The sequence below is a fragment of the Tenrec ecaudatus genome, unplaced genomic scaffold (assembly GCF_050624435.1).
Source record: "Tenrec ecaudatus isolate mTenEca1 unplaced genomic scaffold, mTenEca1.hap1 Scaffold_3800, whole genome shotgun sequence".
In the NCBI taxonomy this organism is placed as follows: Eukaryota; Metazoa; Chordata; class Mammalia; order Afrosoricida; family Tenrecidae; genus Tenrec; species Tenrec ecaudatus.
Genome location: NW_027459182.1, coordinates 72,501 through 82,500, shown reverse-complemented (window position 1 = coordinate 82,500; position 10,000 = coordinate 72,501).

Sequence of the window (10,000 nt, the reverse complement as noted above, 5' to 3'; positions counted from 1 at the left end):
CTCTTTGACCGCCCCCTGGCCGGGCCTTCTCAACCCGACGGGGGCAGCACTAAATGACATCTACGCGCACTTTACACGTCCAAGCAAGGGCACACACAAGCCCCGGAAAGGGTTAAGAGCCCCCCCCTTAGGAGGAGGGGCTACCGCACTCTAAGGCGGCCCCTTATCGGGGACACATCTCTTCGCGGGGCTCCCCACAACCGCGACGACGCGACGGGAGCCCCAAACGGGGTTTTTGCGACTTCCCACGAGACACCGGGCAGACACAGCATGCGACCTCCCAGCCCGCTCTCGCAAGCACTCCCATGACGGGGGAGATCTCACATGTGTCCAGGGTTAAAGGCGAGATGACACGGCTTCCCAGAGAGCGCTGGGACACACGGCAGAGAGTGCAACGCCTCCGGCGAGACGCACCCAACCCCCCACGGGGTTCGACACACCGTCTCGACCCCCCAGAGTGCTTCCGGCTCCAAGAGAACCGGCACAGCACGCACCCAACGGCACCAGGGCGGTGGTGGGCCAGAGGGGTAAACGACCAGATACGGGAACGACACCGCGGCTCGGCCTCAGGCACCTGAAGGGACAACCTGGAGCGCTCCAGGGGCACCGGCAAAGGGCCGATCCAGACACAACCCCGTGCGGACCTCGGCAGGTGCACGGTGAAGGAGGAGGGAAAGACCATCCCCACCACGGGGAAGACCCATCGCCAAGCAAACGAGCGCGGGATGGCCGCTCGGGCCGACAGACCCACGCACGCCCAGCAAGCCCACGCCGTGAGGCAAGAGGAGCGAGCGTGCGAGGGCGAACCGGATTCCGCACCCCTGCCTCGCCCACGCACCGACAAGCGAGTGGTGGGAGAAGAGGCTAGGGGCCCGCGGACAGAGCGAGAGGAGCGGTCCCATTCGCCATGAATGTCCGTCCCTCGTCTGGCGCGGCTTAGGTCCGGCTCGGGAGAGCGCGACAGCACCACATCGATCGGGGTTGCGTTCAAAATCCAAGTCACTCGAGAGAGACCGAGAGGAAAAAAAACAAAATACCCTGTCGGGTGCTGGGGGAGGTCAGGGAAGGAAAAAGGCCCGGTTTCTGCCTCCGCCAGACCCACACCCAGGGCCACTGAAGGACAGCCGCCAAAAGGACACGGAAAGTGCCTGACACGGGAGACGGAGCCCATGGGACGTGGAAGGCGCTCCGCTAAGCGTTGGCACGGCTGCCCGGGATGCCTGCAGCGGGCAGAGAGCGCGGGGAGCACAGAAGACCCATCCCGCCAACCTCTCTGTGAGTCCCGCCACCCTCAAGAGCACTGGAGGCCAGAGGAGCACAGCACCACAGGGTCGGGACACAGCTGGACTCGCGAGAGCCGGCGCACGGGCCTCAAAGCGGGCGACTCACGCGGGATCAAAGGGACCGCGCGCCACGGGCCATCGGTAACCCAAAGGCGACCCAGGGAACCAACGCACACGTCCAGAGCATCAAACCGACCTCTTCAGTGAGCGCCACTGAAGATGAGCGTGTCAGCACCTATCTGGTGGCCCAAAATGACCGAGTTCAGCGAAAGAAATACCGCGCCAGGAGACGGGGTGGTGGCTTCTCCCCACGGGGCACCCCCCGGAACCGCGTTTCGGCCAAAGGCCTGCCACAGTGACCCCATAGCACTCACTCCTGGAGGTCCTAGGGCCCTCTGGTCAACCTCCTGAGAATCAAGGGTGGGGGGGGGGAAGAGGGGCAGCGTGCCCTCGCGCGACGCAGGTGCCGCACACCGGAGGTCCCGCACATCGGCGCGGCCGGCCACCGATGTGGAAGCATATGTGAGGAACTTGGACATTTTTCTTAGGCTCCGCCCGAGGAGCCAGGGGACTCGGGAGTCGCCGAGGAGCGAACCGCCACTCGCCGGGTGACCGCGAGCCACCAAGGCCGGTCCCTGGACCCAGAGTGGGGACTTGAGAAACCCTCAAGCGCCGCCTGCCATGTTGCCGGGCGGGCAGTGTCCAGGCCCGGGTAGTAAACACCGAATTTCCGTGCGACTGAGCCACCAGGGCCGTTCCACGGGCCACAAGTGGGTTCCTGGAAAAATTCAAGCACCGCTTCGGGCGGTCCGGCCTCCGGACGGGTGGGTGGGTGGGTGAGTTTCGGGCGGCTGAGCGCCCTGTGCTGGTCGACCAAGTGCTGACCGACAAACACCAGCGACAGAGGCGGCAGCGAAGCCCGCCAACCCGTAAGGCTGCAGGTACAAGCTCGGGCCACCGCTCCCGGGCCGGCGCTCTGTCACCGCCGGGACGACACAAGTGACACCGCCGGCGTCCTGGAACTCTGGGGCCGGCGACACAGGCCGCTCCGGTCCCATCGCGTTGGCGACAGAGCTCCGGAGAGAAAGTGAAAGTGACCGCTAGGTGGCGGACGACAACCGGCAGGAAGCGCGGCGGGACGAATGTGCGTCGCTAGCCGGCAAGAGCGCGTCGTCGGCCGGATAGTCGCCTAACTTAGACCCGGCCCGCCGCCGCAGCGGCCGCCGCCGCCGGCGTCCTGGAACTCGGGGGCCGGCGGCGACACAGGCCGCTCCGGTCCCTTCGCGTTGGCGACAGAGCTCCGGAGAGAAAGTGAAAGTGACCGCTAGGTGGCGGACGACAACCGTCAGGAAGCGCGGCGGCGGGACGAATGTGCGTCTCTAGCCGGCAAGAGCGCGTCGTCGGCCGGACAGTCGCCTAACTTAGACCCGGCCCGCCGCCGCCGCCGCCGCCGCCGCCGCCGCCGCCGCCGCCGCCGCCGCCGCCGCCGCGCTACACACACACACACACACACACACACACACACACACACACACACACACACACGTGTTTGTTTGTTTGTTTGTTTGTTTTAAACAAACAAAAGTACATTCAACATTCTATAAAAGGTCCGAGGAAGTCAGTCCTCACACAAAAGTCCATTGAGCCCTTGGGGAAGTGAGCAGAAAATGAGCCGACATGTGGAAGACCCCTGACGGACAAGAGCAGATCCAAGTCAAATGGAAAGCCATCTCTTCCATCCATCCATCCATCCATCCATTGTGTCAAGCACACTTGCTTTCTGCTTGAGCCCTGGGTATCAGCTCCTCATTTTGCCCCCTCACTCCCTGGTCCCTCTTCCCTCATGAACCCTTGATAATTTATAAATGATTAGTATTTTGTCATCTCTTGCACTGTCCAATGTCTCCCTTCGCCCACTTTTCTGTTGTCCATCCCCTCAGGGAGGAGGTTGTTATGTAGATCCTCGTACATCGGTTCCCCCTTTTCACCCCCACCCTCCCTCCATCCTCCAGTTGTTATCGTCACCGATCCCGAAGTGATCATCTCTCCTGGATTCCCGGAAAGCCATCTGAAAGGAGATTCAGTCGACAATGGTGATTTCATCTGCCTGTAAAAATAGACATACGTCTGGCTCTCGAATACCTTTAAAAGTGTTTTTAGGGAGTAGGGAATTATGAGACCGGCTCTTCCGTCTCAAAAGTTTGCCTGCCGGAGAGACACAGGAAAGAAAGTTGTTGTGATTGCAGAATGCTCTGTTGTGTCTAGTCTAGTCTAGTATTGCCACGATTAGAAAATCATCATCATCATCACCATCATCATCATCATCAAAGCTACAGGGAAGAAGAGAATGCTGTAGAATCAAATGGGATGACCATTGTCGTCCTATTATTCTGAGTAGGATAGGATGGCGGCATTGTTGGTATGACATGCGGCTGAAATGCAAGTTTAAATGGTTTAAAAGCAAAACAAAACAAAACACCTGATCTTCCCCCTACAACCAACCAACCAACCAACCAAAAAGTTTGGGTAAGAATTGGATTGCATTGCGGGGGTGGCAGGTGATGGGTGGGCGTGTGGGTGTTAGGTGGGATAAGGAGAACTCAGGTAGGATAGTCCTCAGTGGCTGCTCTGAATGGAAATCGATCATCACTCCTCAAGGAAGGGCTAACACACACACACACACACACACACACACACACACACACGGTGGTCATGCATCATCTCCTGACTGCTTGGGGTCAGTCAGAGGTTCCTGGAGCCACATTGTAAGCTCTTCTTCGGATGGTTTCCCCCACCCCACCCCACCCCCTGCAACTGTGATCTCCCTGGAGAGGAAACCTGCCGCCGCCGCTGCCAGCCAGTCATGATGGGTTTGGTGGCAGTTCTGTCCCCTTGAGAAGAATTGTAGCCCCGGTTGGTTTCCAAGACAGTCCAAAAAGCCACACACTCCAATCAATCAAACGAGCTTTTAGTGAAAGCCAGCGGGTGAATGGGCAACCCGGGAGGAGTCAGTGGGTCCGGAGAGCACAGCAGAACACACTCAGCTTTTTAGCCACCATCAAACCACCAGCAGGGTGATCAATCGTTGACACACGCAGTTCAGTTCCTCGAAGTGGGAACGTTTGGGGGAGAATTCCCAATGTTTGCAGTCCTCAGGCTGAGGTGTCCCTAGCCACTGCTTATCTCAAAACTGCTTGGTCGGGCGGACCATGTGCGTGTGGGTCAAGCCTCAGCCAAAATGACATGACAGAAGCCAAATTCAGCAGGTTATTTATCAATTACTAAGGTGTTTCAGCCTGCCTGCACACACCCCCTGTACCCCCCACCCACCTCCAGCCATGGCCCATCAACCACTTAATCAATAAGTGGTTATTGATCTATACATTGGATTTTTGTTTGTTGGATTGGAGGGGGGGGGGTGTCTCTTTCTGTCCCACCGTTAGTTACTTACAACATGTGGTCCCAATCAATGGGAGAGGGGGTGTCTCTTTCTGCCCCGGCATTAGTTACTTACAACATGTGGGCCCAATCAATGACCCCTCCGATTTCGGCAGAAAGACATGACAGGATCTATTAAAAGATGGAACGAGGACAAACGGGTGCATAAGCAAATGTGGCGAAGAAAGCTGATGGTGCCAGGCTATCAAAAGAGATAGTGTCTGGGGGTCTTAAAGGCTTGAAGGTGAACAAGTGGCCATCTAGCTCAGAAGCAACAAAGCCCACATGGAAGAATCACACCAGCCTGTGCGATCACAAGAGGACCTGATGCAAAGGGATTAAGTGGAGAGCAAATGCTTTGAAAATGATTAGGCCAAAGAATGTACAGATGTGCTTTATATAATTATGTATGTATATGTATGGATTGTGATAAGAGTTGTATGAGCCCCTAATAAAATGTTTTAAAAAGAAAAATACAAAAGTATGTAGGACAACAGGAAAGTGGGTGAAGGGAGACGCCCGACAGTATCAGAGATGACAAAATAATAATAATTTATAAATTATCAAGGATTAATGAGGGAGGAGTATCAAGGAGGGAAGGGAACCATGAGGACCTGATACCAAGGGCTCAAGCAGAAACTAAATGTTTTGAGAACGATGATGGCAACAAACGAACAAATGTACTTGACATAATGGCTGGCTGGCTGGCTGGCTGGCTGGCTGGATTGTGATAAGTGGTATGGGCCCCAACCATCCCGGTAGGAATGAAATCTCCTAGGGGCCTTCATGGGAGGACTTGTGTCTCCCAAATGCTGACATCCGCAGAAGGGGGAGTGTGTGTGTGGGGGGGGGGAGGGGAGAATCCTCAGGGGTCCAGGGGAAACCTAAGACCTGCAGGCCTGCCGCCTAGCTCCCTTCCACCCAGCCACCCAGCAGCCCCAAGCCCGCCCCCTCACCCACCCACCCACCTGAAAAGGCTCAGAAGGAAGGAAGGAAGGAAGGAAGGCAGGCCGGGGCTTGATTAACATATGAAGCCAGCTCTTTTAGCATCTCAATCCCCTGGTCTCTGGCTAGAGAGCCACCGTTGGCCTCAGGGCGACCGGTTTTTCGGTTTTGTTTTTTTCATTCTGTTGTTCATCTTAGTTTGGACTTTGACCCTAACTCGGGCAAGTGAACTATAGGTTGCTTGTGTGTGGGACGCCCAGGACGGGATGGGGAAGGGAGTGGGGAGCGAGCGGCGATCGATCCAGAGGAGCCCGTCGGGAACTGCAACCCCCACCCACCCGCATGGTCACGGAAGAGGGAGGCCTGAGGGGTCCTCAGAATCGCGGCTGGGTCCTGCTGGCCCATCTAGCGAAGCTGGAGCTTCCAACCGCCAGCACTGGGACTCAGTCCAAAAGCGGCGGCTCCGATCCCAGAAAATAAACACACACACCGCCCTCGTGAATCTCTAGCAGTTGTCGTGATGAGACCAGGGGGCGCACCGCCCTATGAGCGGAGTGGATTGGGAACCAACCGAGTGCTTACAAGGGGTGAGGGAGAATTTGGCAAACATCCTAGGCACCCGGTATGTGTGTGTGCTTTGTTTGTTGGATGGCTAGTCAGGTGTAGGTAGGGTGTGTGTGTGTGTGTCCACCCCCCCACCCCTGCAAGTCATTTGACCGGGTCTCCTGTTTTTATTTTTTAAAGGGGGAAAAGCAAAAACTCAAGAATATAGGAATGGAATGGAAGAGGGGAAGAAAGAAACTCTTCTTCAAGAGGAGGAAAGGCCTGAGGCCTGACACTCGTCGGTCGTAGAAAGACTTGAGAGCTTTTTCATGAAAGTCAGGAAGAACGCAGGCAGGCAGGCAGGCAGCGAGTGACAGACGGTGGGACAGAGGGAGGGACTGATGGAAGGAGGCTGCCCAGTGTCTAGGCCGCTAGAAAACACACGTTTGAAAGGAAGGAAGCTAAAGAATATGGACAAAGGTGCCTGCGTGAGGAAGGAGGGAGAGTCCTCATCTGAGCACTAGCGTTACAAGATGGACCGAGATCATCTCACCCCTGGGGCAAGGACAACAGCAAAGTGGGTGAAGGGAGACGTCCAACAGTGTAAGACATGACAAAATAATAGCCACGGAAGGCACGCTCAGGGACAGTGAGTGAAAGTCCAAGATCCATCCGTTTTTGAGTCTGCATGTGAGCGAAGTGGATTCAGTTGGAGCTTCCATTCTAGGCTGATGGTGGGAGAGAGACCTAAATCCATTTGAAGAAGTGGGTTCTGCCTGCCTCCATGGGTCCTTTTTGGCTTCTCACGGGAAGGCAGACTGATGGACAGGCGGGCAGAGTGTGTTTTTACACCGTGATTCACAAACACACACACACACACACACACACACACACACACACACCACATAACACACCACCACCAACCTGCCTCCCTCCCTCTCTCAGCCAGGGGAGGAGCAATCTGTCCTGTCTTCAGGAACTTCAAATCCCTGAAGGAAAAGAGCAAGAGCCTGGTGTGTGTGCGTGTGCGTGTGCGTGTGCGCACAGTACCAGGGCCACCAGGTCAAGTTTCAGGAGTGCCTTGAACCACGCTTTAGTCAATGCAATCGTGCAGCCGCAGCAGCAGCAGCAGCAGCAGAGCCACCACCTCTGCCCGCCCCAAACCTACTAGCTCACCACCCCTGGTGCCCTCTGTTTGAAGCAGATCAATCCCTTCAAACGGACAGAAGCATCACATTGTGTTTGTCACGCTTAGGTTTTATTATTCACTGCCTGCCATCGTGTATACGGGGATAAGGGGCTGAAGGTTCAAACATACGCCCTCCCTTCCCACCCTCCTCTCGCCACGCAGACCCTCTTCCTTTGTGAAGAGAAGTGATGGAGGGATGGAGGGATGGAGGGATGGAGGGATGGAGGGAGGCAGAGAGGGAGGGATGGAGGGAGGGGGGAGAGACAGACAGTCTGACACACACAGAGACAGAAACTTCACGCAGGAGAGCCTTCTCTAGGCTCTCAGAGGAAAGGATCGGAGTGATTGAGAGTAGGAGGGGGAGCGGTGCGGTGGTCGGCCCACCGGTAGCGCCACAGCGCGCATGCGCGCGTGACCGAAGGCTCGCCCGGACCGGGGAAATGCCCGACGATTCCCCCTAGCGGCGACGAGGAAAAAGACAAGATATCTTCTCCGAGGCTGCTGGTCTACCCACCTTTCGCGTCCGGGGGCGGCGGCCCGAGTTTGCCGGGCGAGGCCGGCCGCCCGGCCGGCCTCGCCCGGCAAACTCGGGCCGCCGCCCCCGGACGCTCCTCCACTCTTTCCTTCTCTTCTCCCTCGCCACTCTCCGCCGCCCTGGTCGACCCGAGCCGACCCAGGGACAGGGAGACAGGCGCGCCCGCGCGCCTCTTAGCCGGCAGGGAGAGACACACGGGATGCGCACGGCTGGCTGGCCCGCCCGCGCGCCTGTCGGGCAGCGGGGACACCCACAGACGCAGCACACACAGACAGACAGACAGACAGACAGACAGACAGACAGACAGACAGACAGACGACCCCCCCTCAACACGGCAGACTCGGCCAGGGACGCACACCGGGCCACCAGGTGAAGCGAGCGGGCGACAAGGGTCCAACCTCCCCGCCCTCGCGCCCCGTGGCCCGGAACGCCCGACCCGGGCACGCGAGCAAGCGAGCAGCGACACAAAAAAACCTTGTGTGTGTCAAGGGCCGACTTTCACAATGACATCACAGCCAGCCACCGATCGTGCTGCCTGCCTGTCACCTAGCTCCCCCTCATCGCTACCCTAACCTCCCCACCAACTAACTCCCAACTCTCACTTCCTTCCTACCCTACACCTACCTATGTGCTACCTACCTCCCCAACAACTCTCACGCTCACTCTCACTCTACCCTACCTATGCCCTAACTCACCTCCCCACCTAACTCCCACTCTCACTTACTCCTTCCTTCCTTCCTTCCTTCCTTCCTTCCCTATCCCCCACCCCACCTACCTAACTACCTACCCACCTACCTACCTACCTACCTACCCACCTACCTACCTACCCACCTACCCACCTACCAACCACACACAAAACGCGAAGTAATGTAACAGCTAATTTAGTCCACAACGATGCAATGCACCCGGGGGACGGGGGAGCGCGGCTCAGCTTGAATCACTTCCATTAAATAGTTAATAGCCTGGAACTCCTTCCTCTTGCAACGGCTGCTCCGTCCAAGGCCAAGGAAGCAAGACTGCAGCAGAGTCTTCCAGAGAGCGATGCATTCCGTCCAGCCGGAGGCAGCAGGCAGCAGGCAGCCAGCCAGCTGGGTCCCCCCACGCTTAGCCAGATCACCGAGCTCCAGCGACGTGTACCATCAACGCCAGCGGCACGGCAACGCACATCTGAAAGGGGGAGAAGGAAAAAAAAATCAAGCTTTAACGGCAGGATCCATGGGTCGGGCGCCCCCACACACAGGTTGTAGACATTAGCTCACAATTGGAGGCAGACAACTAGCTAAGGCAGTCACACAGTGGGGCAACACCGCCGGAGAGCGAGAGAGCCTGGGGCTTGCTGGCAGACGCATTTCTCTCTCTGCCCACCGGACCCAAACCACGACCTTATCACACTCCAACTCTTCTTAATATAAGGCCAGGTTTGGCACACACAGTAAGCCGGATCACACCGCCCAACATAGCACGCTCGCCACCCCTTCTATAAGTGAAAGGAAAACCTCTTCGCCACCTGAGCATGAACCCACCCCCTCCCGTGTGGGCCTCTCAATGAAAACCAAGGCGAGCAACAGAGACGGTGGCGGACGTGCCGTGCCGCGCCTCCCCTCCCGCAAGTCACATCCACCCGCCTGTTGGACATCAGGGCTTCGCCCGCCCCCAACCTCTCTGCCTTCCTTGGTAACCTAATGAAAACGCCCCGCCCGCCCGGGCCACCTTGACGTAATTAATACAGACCTCGCTAATAGGCGCCGCTGAACTTTTCCCCTGCCTGGTCCTTTGCAACACCCCCCAAGAATGTTCACCCCCGGTGGGGGGCGGGGGGGCGGGAAGGACAGCCAGCCCCCTACAACGAACCCCAGGTTCCATAGGCTAAATCGGACAGCGGGGGGGAGGGCCGCGGGGGAGGGAGAGAGAGAGAGAGAGAGAGAGAGAGAGAGAGAGATGGAAAATAACAGAGGCAGACACAGCTCAGGGGTATAAAGCTTGCTCACTCTCAGCTGCACCTGGTGGTGTCCCCCCCTCCCCTAGATTCAACGGGGCAGCCTAACCTTGCTCACTCTAGAGTGGGCT